General features: G+C 43.3%; 1 long non-coding RNA gene across 1 annotated transcript; it reads right to left on the minus strand.

Moving 5' to 3' along the window:
- Nucleotides 1-8,995: 8,995 nt before the first annotated feature.
- On the minus strand, nt 8,996-10,810 carry LOC105028838. The gene is made up of 3 exons (XR_829426.4): nt 10,547-10,810; nt 9,502-9,802; nt 8,996-9,261 (listed from the first exon to the last, which is right to left on the minus strand). It is a non-coding gene; the product is annotated as an uncharacterized LOC105028838 (long non-coding RNA).
- Between the last annotated feature and the right edge of the window lie 2,614 nt (nt 10,811-13,424).

A 13,424-nucleotide genomic window follows, 5' to 3' on the forward strand; every position in this document is an offset into this window, starting at 1 on the left:
GTTTTAATGGGTGTGCCTAATGGTGGTTAATTGATTGCACCACGAAATGACTCCCACTCAAGATTCTACTATAGGGTAATGCTGACTGCTGCCCACTTATAATCCATTACTTGTATACACCATTTTTACAGGATTTCTTTTGGGACTGAAGCTGTAGAATTTGGAAAGAAACAACACATCTGCAGCCAAATGTCTTTAAAATAAATAATAATACATGGGGCATTAAATGATATGGTATGAAATCAGTTAAACCAGAGGTGTCAAACCGGTTCCACGGAGGGCCTACTGTCTGCAGGGTTTCGCTCTCACCTTGTACTTGATTGATTAATTAGGTCACTAATTGGTTTGTTTCTGCTCTCACCTGGTTGTTGAGGTCTGAACTGGAATCCAATTTAAACAGTTTGACACCTCTGAGTTAAACAGCTTAAAGCTGTAATATTTTTGTTCTTGCCTACAGTCAATTGTAATAATCCCATACGCATCAAACACAAAACGCTATCTTCAGTAGCTCACTAATAAAAACAACCTTGTTGTAACAGTGTGTCTTCGTGGCATGTGTTAAAAAAGGAGTCAAATGCAGGGAGGCAATCAAAGTAAATATATTGCGTTTTTCTGACAACAAGGCACGTAATACTCAAATAGCGCAAGTAATACTCAAATAGCGCACAAGCGCAAAAACAACCGAGCACGGCAAAAACAGAACACTGAACATAGAACAATACCACACAATGACGCCCAAAAACAAGGGAACTAATATAGGCAACCTAATGAGGGAATGGACACCAGGTGTGTGCAATAACAAGACATGACAGTGCCGTGGGAGGAGGAGCGGCGTGACTAGAAGGCCGGCGATGACGCACGCCGAATACCCCATCGGGGGGGATGGCGTGCATCTTCCATGCACATTCTCGTTGCAGTACCCCCCCCAGCAGACTTCTAGCGTTCCCCGGTGTGCCGGATGTGTCAATGGGCCACAGACCAGGTGTCCTCGGCGCGCCGGAACCAGTCGTCCACCGCCGGAGACCCGGTCTCAGGCTGGCTCTGCCAGGGACCTCCCCAGGTCTTGGTTCACGTGCTCCACCTGCCCATTAGCCGAGACCCCCAACCGGCCCATAAAGGCCTTCCAGACCTGAGATGTAAATTGAGGGCCCCGGTTAGATACAATGTCCTCCGGCACCCCGTAGTGCCGGAACACATGGGTGAACAGTGCCTCCGTGGTCTTCAGAGCCGTCGGGAGACCGGGGAGGGGAAGGAACCGGCAGGCCTTTGAAAACCGGTCCACAACAATCAGGATCGTGGCATTGCCTAGTGAGGGGGGAAGATCGGTCAAAAAATCTATGGACAAGTGAGACCATGGTCGTTGTGGAACGGGCAAAGGGAGTAACTTACCCGCCGGAAGGTGTCTAGGTGCCTTACACTGAGCGCACACCGAACAGGAGGACACGTATACTCTCACATCCTTGGCCAGACCAGGCCACCAGTAGTTGTCGGTAAGGCAGCGCACAGTACGGTCTATGCCTGGGTGACCCGTGGAAGGGGACGTGTGGGCCCAGTAGATGAGACGGTCACGAACATCCAGCGGGACGTACTGACGATCCGCAGGACACTGAGGAAGCCCAGAATCGCTGCGCAACGCTCGCTGAATGTCCACGTCCACGTCCCACACAACCGGCGCCACAATGCACGATGCGGGCAGAATCGGTGTTTCATCTACCTGCCTTACACCCGCGTCGCACAACTGAGACAGCGCGTCTGCCTTGGCGTTTTTCGTACCCGGCACGTATGAAAGCGTGAAATCAAACCAGGCAAAAAACAAATTCCCACATGGCCTGGCGAGGGTTCAGTCTCTTCCCCGCCCAGATGTACTCCAGGTTACGGTGGTCGGTCCAGACTACAAACGGGTGTCTCGCTCCCTCGAGCCAATGTCTCCAAACAGTCAAGGTGCTAAACACAGCCGGCTCGGCCCACCCTTCAATAAGGAAGTAATAGGAGCTGCTACCTTGCCGAAACCCCGTATAAACCTATGGTAGAAATTGGCAAACCCAATAAACCGCTGCACCGCCTTAACCGTGGTGGGAACGGGCCAATTACGCACGGCTGACATATGATCGACCTCCATTTCCACCCCATCGGCGGAAATCCGAAACCCGAGGAAGAGATGGCTCGCTGGAAGAACACGCACTTCTCTGCTTTAGCGTACAGGCCATGCTCCAACAGCCACTTCAGCACCCTGCGAACGAGAGACACATGCTCCGCACACGTAGCGGAATACACAAGGATGTCGTCAATGTAAACCACAAATCCGCACCCCAGCATTTCCCTAAACACATCGTTCACAAAAGACTGAAACACTGCCGGGGCATTCATCAACCCATACGGCGGATCTGCCCCTGCCGCAGGGACTCAGCCACGTAGGTCTCCATCGCTGCTGTTTCTGCCTGCGACAGTGGATACACATGACAATAAGGCGGCACAGCATCTCCCTTAAGGTTTATAGCACAATCCCTGGGCCAATGTGGTGGCAAACGACTAGCCATGGTCTTAGAAAAGACCAGCACCAAATCGGCATATTCCGAGGGAATGCACACATTGTCTGGACTTTCCACCGAGGTCGCACCAACGGAAACACCTAGACATCTCTCCTGACACCCCTGAGACCACCCTGTCAACACTCTCTGTGACCAGGAAATAGTTGGGTTGTGTCCCAACAACCACGGAAGACCCAGCACCACAGGGAAACCAGGAGAATGAATAACATGAAATTCAATCTGTTCTGTATGGGCGTGCTGTACAGTCATAGTGATGGGCACCGTGACGTTCTCAACTAGACCAGTACCCAGTGGTTTGCTGTCTAACCCCGTAAGGGACCTAGGTCTAGACAACGGCACCAGTGGAATGCCTTACACTGAGAATTAGCAAGGAAATCGGGGAAGGCCACCAAAAGTGTCATGTGATTTGCAGAGAGCCCTGACAGTGTGTGTGGTCTACTCACCTGACTCAGTGTAGGGGTGTCAGGCTTCCTCCGCTCGGCCCTTTTCTGCTGGAAACAGTAGGAGGCAGAGTGCCCCTTCCTCCCACAAAAGGAACACTCCCTAGACTGCACAGTCTCCCTTTGTGCGGCGCTTCCCATCTCCATGGGTTCAGGTCTGACGACGGGGTGTGCCGGAGGGGGCAAATCATTCCCGGAGCGTCCGCGGGTGGCTAGCAGGTTGTCCAGCCGGATCGCCATGTCGACGAGCTGGTCAAATGACAACATGGCGTCCCGGCATGCCAGCTCCCTACGGACGTCAGGCTGTAAGTGGCCCCGGAAATGATCAATAAGTGCCCTCTCGTTCCAGCCCGACCCTGCCGCCAGGGTCCTGAACTCCAGGGCGAAGGCCTACACGCACCTTGTTCCCTGTCTGAGGTGCACGAGACGTTGGCCGACCTCACCGCCATCAGGCAGATGATCGAAAACGCCCCGAAAGAGCAGACGAACGCCTCGTAATGGACCAACTCCGGCCCGTTTGCGGACCAAATGGAGTTGGCCCAGTCCAACGCCTTGCCCCTCAGACAGGAGACAAGGGCAGAGACCTTCTCCCTATTCCCCGGGTGAGGGTTGAGGGAAGCGAAATACAGCCCCAGCTGTAGCAAAAAGCCAGAGCACTGGGCTGCGTCCCTGTTGAATCCCTGGGGAAGGCTCAGTTGAATGGTCCTCCTCTACGACGGTGGAGACGATGGCAGGGGCACTTCGGCCGGGTTGAGTGTTGGTAGTGGCTGCTCGGGTGGCAACCTCGCCTACAACCGCCGCATCGCTTGGACCATCTCGGTCATGGCCTCCCCCAGGGATGTGATCATGCTGCCGTGTTGATGCAGCAGGTCGCTCCCATTCTCCTGGTGTGGTATTCTGTAACAGTGTGTCTTCGTGGCGTGTGTTAAAAAAGGAGTCGAATGCAGGGAGGCAATCAAAGTCAATGTATTGCGTTCTTCTGACAACAAGGCACGTAATACTCAAATAGCGCACGTAATACTCAAATAGCGCACAAGCGCAAAAACACTGAACATAGAACATTCTTTCACGCGCGTCCTCGTTACACTTAATGTAATATGTAATATACGTTAAGTGTAATATGTCTGTAATATGAGGTAAATTGCAGCTAAAATCTTTCAAACAAAGAAAACTGCAGCACGTCAGTACAATTTACTTTAGATTCTGCCGTTGGTTTACAGTGATAGATGTTTATAGCCGTTGAATAGTTACATTCAGGCATTCACTCCGTGTGGTTATGGTAGAGGTAAAAAGTCTTCCAAATGGCACAGTAGTTTTAGGCATGGCATTACAGTGTGGCTGTTTTGTTGAAAACAGTAACAGGACATCTGCAAGCCGGCATATTAATGAATAAGGCGATATGACCAGCATGGGTTTCCTTGTCCCGCCACGCTCCAGTATCTCCTTGTGGCAGGCTGGGTGTCAGGGGGACTTCTGTAGCTCAGTTGCTAGAGGTTGCCAAAGGTTGTGGGTTTGATGCCCATGGGGGACCAGGTCATAAATGTATACCTCCACTATTGTAAGTCACTACGGATAAGGGCGTCAGCTAAATTACTCAAAATGTAAATGCTTATGGTTGGAATCAGTTTGAATAAAGTTACATGGAATACGGTGAGGCATTCATTCTGACTGGTTAGGACAAGACATAAAAAGCTTATTGGTAATACTCCTGACAGCTGCCCCTAAATGCTCATTATTCAACCTTGAATGTGGTGCGACTTGGCCAATCTACACACAGTGTTATTGTTTGTTTATGGCTGTAGAGACCACTGGCTGCTGCAGTAACCTTTAGGTATGACTGGGGGATTGATACCGTGTGTGTGTGTGTGTGTGTGTGTGCTGATAGTTTTCCAAGGGCAATTAAAAAGCATTCACTTGAAGCAGTGCCATGTGGACTTATTTAACCCTTCCTCACACGCTAACACGCAATGTCACAGTTGAGTCCCCTGATGAGGTTAGCAAAAGCTCGAGCTCCTCTAGAGTCCCTTTAAATGTGAGCAGACACTTCCTCTGAGTTAGGAGTCAAAGACAACTGTGACATTGTGTGCTTGTGTGTGCGTACATCAAAAATCTTTGTAAGCTCAGAAATGAACAAGGAAAATTTGACATTCTGGGGCAGGTTCCCTTTAGGAAAACCATTATTTTTTGGGGGTTGGGTGAAGATCTAATGTTAAGGAATTGGAGATAAGGTTTAGTTAAAGGGTCTGAGACGTATTTCCAACAAGGGCAAAAGGGTGAATGGCCAATTAACCTATGAATGGAAATAAGGTTTGGGATCCGTACAAGGATCCCATCCCACGTAAAATAAGCGTGCATTTTTCTGTATTTCTGCACAGGGTTAAATGGGGCACAGTATATGTGTGTGTGGATTTATTTTGCATAAACTATTCTTATTATGCAGGAACAGCCTTGATGGTATCTTGATTACACTTAAACCATATGGAAATTACTCTGCGTGAAAATTAAAGTTGTGGCTTCATCCCACATGCACCCTATGCTCTAAATACTACACTCCTTTTCACCAGACACTGGTAGACAATTAGTGTAGTATGGAGGTAATAGGATGCAATCTAGAATGCAATCATGTTGATTTTGTCCTGCTGACAGAGCTGGGTTATTAAAAAAAAAAGTCAAAGCGTGTATAGCATTTGCTCTGGCCTTCCTCAAGTGTCAAATGTGCAGGACTATCCTATTGGTTTTATTGTACAACCCGTTTCACTGCATATAATGAAAATAAAAACATAATGCAGTGATGTGCAAATCATTTAATAAACCCTATATTCAATAGAAAATAGTACAAAGACAACATATCAAATGTTGAAACTGAGACATTTTATTGCTTCTTGAAAATTAAATGCCCATTTTGAATTTGAGGCCAGCAACACAAGTTGGAACAGAGGCAACAAAAAACCAGAAAAGTTGTGTAATGCTAAAAAACTAAACCTGGTAGAATATTACACAATTAGGTCAGTTGGCAACAGGTCAGTAACATGATTTGGTATTAAAAGATCATTCCATAGAGGATGGGGCTGTCAGAAGTGAGGATGGGGAGGGGTTATCCACTCTGTGAAAGACGCAGGCAAATAGTGCAACAATTTAAGAATAATGTTTCTCAATGTACAATTGCAATGAGTTTTGGGATCAATTCATCTATAGACCATAATAACATTAAAAGATAAAGAGAATCCAGAAAAATCTCTGTATGAAGGCTGAAAACCATATATTGGATGGCTGTGATCTTCAGGCCCTCAGACGGCACTGCATTAAACACAGATCATGATCACTGCTTGGGTCTGTCATGGGTCAATTACTGCATAGGCTTAGGAACAATTCTGAAAACCGTTGTCTATGAACACAGTACATCACTGCAACCACAAATGCAAGTTGAAACTCTACCATGCAAAGACACAACCATAGATAAAAAAGATCCAGAACCACCACTGGCTTCGCTGGGCCCAAGTTAATTTAAGATGGACTGAGGCGAAGTGGGAAACTGTCCTGTGGTCTGACGATTCAAAATGTGAAATTATTTTTGAGAATCATGGACACCGCGTCCTCCAGACTAAAGGGGAGAGGGGCCATCCCGCTTCTTATCAGCGGCAAGTTCAAAATCCAGCATCCATTATGGTATATCTGGTATATATGGTTTAGTATATGGCATTAGTGCACATGGCATGGGTGACTTGCACATCTGTGAAGGCACCATTAATGCTGAACAATATATACAAGATTTGGAGCAACACATGTAGCCATCCAGACATCTATTTGTGCAAAACCATGCCAAACCACATTCTGCACATATTACAACAGCATGGCTCCATAGTAAAAGAATCATGCTGCCTGCAGTCCAGACCTGTCACCCACTGAAAACATTTGGGACATAATGAAACAGAAAATATGATAAAGGAGACCCTGAACTGTTGAGCAGCTGAAATCCTATATCAAGCAAGAATGGGAATACATTTAAATTTCAAAACTACAAAACATCAATCGATCTCCTCAGTTCCCAAACGCTTATAGGGTATTGTTAAAAGAAGAGGTGATGCAACACAATGGTAAAATTGGCAAGGTCCCAAATTTTTTAAAATTTGTTACTGGCATCAAATTCAAAAATGGGCATGTAGTTTTCCAAAAACAATACAATATCTCAGTTTCAACCCCTTGATATGTTGTCTTTGTACAAGTTTTAATAGGGATAAATGATTTGCACATAATTGCATTCTGTTTTTATTTGCATTTTACGCAGCTCCCAACTTTTTTAGAAATGGGGTTGTAAATGGGTGGACACTATCAAACCCAAATCTAATTATTGAGTGATAACTGAAGCCATTTTAGTGAAAGGGTGGTCTAGGAATCAAGAACATACATACTCCACAGCATTTTTATATTAATTCTCGCAAAAAGTAGAGTGATCATTTATTGCTTATGTATTGTGTTGGTTTTACATTATGTTCTGTAATAACAAGTTATCAACTTCGTTTAGATTTTATTCTCATTTTGAGAAACAAAGCCCATTGCTCCCAAAGAACAGGGGGATTGTTATAACTTCTAAGAATCATAATTTTTTTGTAATCAAATCTGTATCCAAGACTCATTTGTCAAATCAATAACAGCTCACAGTTTGACAATTTTATTCAATGGTTAATCTTTTTTAAAGTTTAATGGTACGTTTAGGTATTGATTGTAAAGGTGACAGCTGAGTTTGGGGATAAAAAAGACTACCCTAATCCTAAATAACCTCAATAACTAAACCTTTATGCCTATAATTATCATAATTACTTTTTCCAGTGTTTAAACTCCTGGCTTGATGCACTAATGCAGCTCCCTGTCGGAGCCCAGGGTTCAGTACCCATCCCTACCCTTCACCTTTATGTCTCCTCTTCACCAGTATTCCTATGATTTCAGCTATCAATAACAGCCTTGAAAAATAACTTCCAAAACAATATTTAAGGAGACTCACACTTCCCATATAATAAAGAAGGCCTCTCTCCAACCAGCATCTCGATGGAATTAAATGAACACAGATGCATGCAACAAATGAACAAACATACATACACAGAGCCTGTTCAACCAGTGGACCCTAGAGCACCACTCTGGGGGTTGAGCTTGTTTTGTTGTGATGGAATGGAATAGCTGCTGCTGTTATTCGCTAATGGTACAAGTGTGCGTGCCTCATGTTTTTGTATGCGTGTTTGTGTGTTCATGTGTGTGTAGGAGTGTTTGTGTATATTGTATCGACGGATTTGAAACACTTGTCTCCCAGAGCTATATGATAGTGTACAGTACATCGGCTTTATGGTAACCCATAAGGGACAATTCCTGTCAGAGTGAGAGACCACAGAAAACATAAAATATCCCTCTGGTGCTCTATGCTGTTTGTGTTACTAACCACATGCTATAGGAGCTCCATTTCACACTGCTGTTAAGGCTGAAAATAAAGAACTCACATTGCACATGTAGTATATCGTCCAGATATTAATAGACTCTATAAGTCTGGTTTTGGAGAGAATAGTAATGGCTCCCAAGGAGTTTCAGTCGGAGCAGCATTGAATGCTAACTGCCAGACAACCAACGGTTTAATAAAATACAAAATACAAATATAATGTGACTAGCAGCAATAGGATTCTGAGTTGCTCTACAGCTACTGTGTGGATTAAATTCAGAACAAAACCTTTTGGGTGGACATTTTGAAATGAAAACGCACAATTCTATTGCAGCAAAGGAATTTGCCTCACAATTGTAAATCGAATCAACACTAATATACAGCGTGATTAATGCTGACAAAAATAATCAGTGGAAAATAATTCAGTTCAATATATTGCTTGTTGACTATTAAACACTTTTTTAAACTATAAAAATAATCAAACATACAATACATACTCAAGAAACTGCCACCTGATCCATAGCTGCTTTTTAAAATGCAAAGCAAATATTGAAATTGAAGTGCTCTGTGAGCATTGTCTTGCAGTAACATCACACTGGTTCAATTTGTTCTTCAAAATAGATTTAATTTAATGATCAACCCGGCTTATGAATTCATCATGTGTTTCCTGGCTGTGAGAGTTTTTGAGATGTCCCTGAAGATGGAATTTGCAGTGGCACTCTGGTCTGGGCATGTGCAGATGGACACTGCAGTACTGGTGAGAGGGAAGAAGAAAGGAATACAGAAAGAGGTAGGAAGGAGAGGGAGAGAGTGCAGGAGAGAGGAGGAATGAATGAAGGACACAAAGAGACTGTAGGACATGGAGAGAGAGTGGAGAGGGAGGGTGAGAGGGACAGGATGGGAAAGATTGAGACAGAGAAAAGGCAAGAGAGACAGGACAAAAGAGGAGCAAGTAGGATGAAGACAGAAAGGGGAGAAGAGCGGGATTAAGAAGAGAAGCAGGGAAGGTATTGGTCGCGTTGGTCAGCAGAATGTCAAATGTCTAGACCCTCCCCCCTTCCAGCCACTGTTAGTAGTAAAATAGTACTACCTGATTTAGGGAAGATGCCTTGCACAGCACACAGAGAAACAGAGGGAGTGAGAGAGTGACAGAACGAGGGAGAATCGATCGATAGAGAGTGTTCAATGTGCAAGTGCACATTGCTAGAACCTTGCTGCATGAGTAATGGGAGGTGGTGAATCCTAGCTTTCCTCCTCTTACAGCCTTCATCATCCAGTCAGGAATGGTCCGATGGATGCCAAATGAAGCCTGGCCAGACGTCATGGACCCCCACTTGGAAATAGATTGAAAGCCTGGTCAATGCCATGGTTCAGCTAGCCCCACCCTACAACTGGTAGAGGGTCAATGGGAGAAGTGTGGCCCATGGAGATAGGAATCCACACATGGAGGAAGGCACACATTAATAAATTAGTAAACAAACACAAAAAAAGTAATTGGGCAGTCAGACGTATAATCTGATTAGGGCAATTCAGTGTACTCAGGGTCTGGGAAAACGAGCAGTCAGGTACCATCTTTATGTTTCTTTCCATAACCCTATAGACCAAGTGCAGCTAAACATGTTAAAGTATTGAGAATGGCTATAGAATGTATATTACAAACCAGTCTTTATAAAGCCTGACTTCTAATTGAGTCGGGTATGCCAAAGGATTTGTTTGTATGGTTTGTAATAGCAATAAATAGCCTCTGTGGCTTAAGTTATATGGCCAAAATACCACGGTTAACCTCCTCAAGCCTTATTGTTTATATTGAACATATGAAACAAATGGTTTCATTGAGCCGGTTCTTTGTTAGTCGACAAACACAATACACTACATTTAAACTACTGGTCTCCAACCTTTTACTCATGAAGAGCTACCCATCAGAGAGGAAAACCTACACAGTGGTAGCTCTCCAGGAACATTGCTGAAGACCACTGGTTGAAAGGATTGTGGCAACTGATCTTCCGACATATATAATTACCTAAAATCTTTAAATGCAGATAGTACTTTCTGAGGTAATTACAGACTATGTTCAGACTGTGTTATTGGTGTCTGTATCTTGGTTACATCATATATATAGAGAGAGATGATAATACCTTTTAGGAGCAGCAACTCTCTGCTCCATTTCCCTCTCCCTCCTTGTGCTGATGCATCAAAACAGGTGGAACATAAATGGATGGCAGTGCACACAGCACCCGCACCCGAGTCGTGACGCACGCTGCCTGCTATTTCTAAAGGCTGTCATCCATTTTGTTGACGATGATGGTGGAGCCTGAATGCTTATTGCTGAGATGTGTTCTTCTGGGTCTAAAGGGCCATCGTGTGGACAAAGCGCAAACTACACATGGGATAAAAAGTCAGGAATGACAATGCAAATACACAGCCCTGTGTTGTGAAATACTGAATAGCCTTCTGGAGAAAATACACTTTCCTTCAGCATGGAAATAATTCCACATTAAAATGAGGATGCTATCATAATAGCATAACAATCACATTTTGTTCTTCACCTATTTCAATACATAGACATGATCCTGTCCAAGGATATAGTTAAAGTTTTCTGAAGTCTATAGAGACCATGCAGAATGTAAATTGTAAACACTTGTCCTTCAGTTCCGCTCCTGTGATCCTTTACAGGGCCTTTCATCTCAGGTCACGGTAATGTTCACCACTTTTCTGACTGTGGATTGGAACAGAACAAAGACACATACTGGACGACCAGTTTGGATGATCCAAAACTCCTGCTGCCACCACAGCCTAGGTATGACCCATAGAACAGGGCAGGGGTATGACCCATAGAACAGCTTTATCTCTGGGTTTCCATTGGAGGTCAACCAGAGTAAAGTTCAAGCCTGTATGACCCTGCTCCATATCTATTCAAGTCAAGGATCTGTGTGTGTGAGATTTTGTGTGTGTAATCACTAGGTGATGAGAATGAGCTGCAGGTGTAGACGGAGATCGAATTGGATAGAATAATAGTTCTACAATCACTGGTATTGGGCATGTGCCATGAAACTACAGGATTTTATAAATGCATTCAGTGTTGGGTAGGTTACTTTTTAAATGTAATCTGTTACAGTTACAAGTTATCTGTCCACATTTGTAATTAGTAACGTAATCTGATTACTTTGAATAACATTTAGATTAATTTCATATTAAGAGGCATTGGGGGACAAAAATGGAATAACCTATAACCAACTGAACACCTTTTGCGAGATCAATCAATGTTAGAGTTTACATTGCTGGCCAAAAATTGAATTAGCATTTTACCTTATGGGTTGTGTACAATGCCTGTGGAAAGTTTTTCTAAACAAATTGATTCTACTTCAGTATGACTGGGCTACATCTCTACATTACACGCTAAAGGTCTGTCAGATATTTAGTAATTCCAATTAATCCAATAACCCTCGATCTTCCAGAATCTGAAATCTGAACATAACCAAAAATCTAGTGATGCTTAAGCCTATTTTGTTATTTGTGTTTTTAATTGCTTAAAAACATTGTTGAAACATAAATGGCAATTACTCGAAAAGAGCTTTGACATTGTTGTATATAAAAATAAGATATCCGTAGCTTTTTGTGCATAAACTAAATCTGAGTCTGATGTTTTGCTCCCCAACCAACAACATTGTCAAAATGTTGCAGAAACCCCAGGCACTCAAATGCACGTTTGCAATCATGAACACCCGCATAGAAATAAGATTTACCCGTGCGAACGTAACCTGCAATTATTAGGGCCACCAGTGATGGACAGTGACTCTTAGCTTAAAGTAAATGACGTCAGCAGCCAATAATAACAAATGAAAAAATTTTCAGAGATGCAAAGCAAGCAGTATCACCTACCTGTATGGCCTACCTGTATAATCCTGATTGATGTGGCTGCGTCAAATGCAAATAATCATCCTATGGCAGAGTGCTTCCCAACACACATTTTTTCTCCTCACAGATCGTGGTAAATTCCATTTAATGTTTTATCTTGAAGGCAGCTCCAAATCTATTTACCTAAATAGAGTTCCTAACTAACCAATGACCTTAATTGATCATTTACACTCTTCCTTTTTATTTTATCGATCACTGGTTAGTTTTAAACTCCCTTTACCTGGTTACTTAGATCTTATTTAGATACTTCCCTAAAGTGGTGAACACAGCCGAACCCAGAGTACTTTTACTTTGTACTTTGTACACCTCTACTTCTATGTGATTGTTGTGATCTTTCATTTCAGTTGCCAAAATGCGTTGTTGACCTGGGGGAAGCTGTTGCCTGGGTAAATGCCAACATGTACAAGTTCTCACCCCTGAATGATGAGGAAATACTGGGTGCTGTGCAGATGCTCAGAGAGGCCTCAACTCTAGAGAAAGAACAAGAAGCTTTCTCACCATTCATGTTTTTGGTTAATAATTTTGAAGTCACTGAAATATTCATGGATAAACTAGACAAAAGAGGACTTAATAATTTAGAGTTTCTCTTTTAATTATTTTTGTTGATGAGGATACTTATTAGCTGTCTTTAAACCATCAGCTAATGCTGGTTTCCACACAACAAAAATGACAAGATCCAGAAAACACAATATAGTTTGATGAGACAAAGAGACAAGAAACATCAGTTGTTTAGCAAAAGTAAACTGGACAGTGTTTTGGAAGTGTTCACCTTGCCATACAACATGATAGGATGAAACCAAAGCCTACAGAATCTGGGCAAATCTGAATACACAGTACATACGGTTTAGTTTTGTCAGTGTTGGAATGTAATGTTTTGAATATTTGATTGGATGATTAAATGTTTTACTGTCTAAATGGCATATAATTTAATTTTGTATTTTTAGGTTATACCATCACCTTTATGCTTTTGGACTACATTCATTGATTTTCCATAATGTCTGTTGTGCTCTTTGTGCTCTACTTGTAATTTATGTTATTGAATCAACTTTTAGGATAAGGGTTAAATTAGACCTCAGATAATCAATTCCAAGACATGTA

The sequence above is a fragment of the Esox lucius genome, chromosome 14, assembly GCF_011004845.1.
Source record: "Esox lucius isolate fEsoLuc1 chromosome 14, fEsoLuc1.pri, whole genome shotgun sequence".
Taxonomy (NCBI): domain Eukaryota; kingdom Metazoa; phylum Chordata; class Actinopteri; order Esociformes; family Esocidae; genus Esox; species Esox lucius.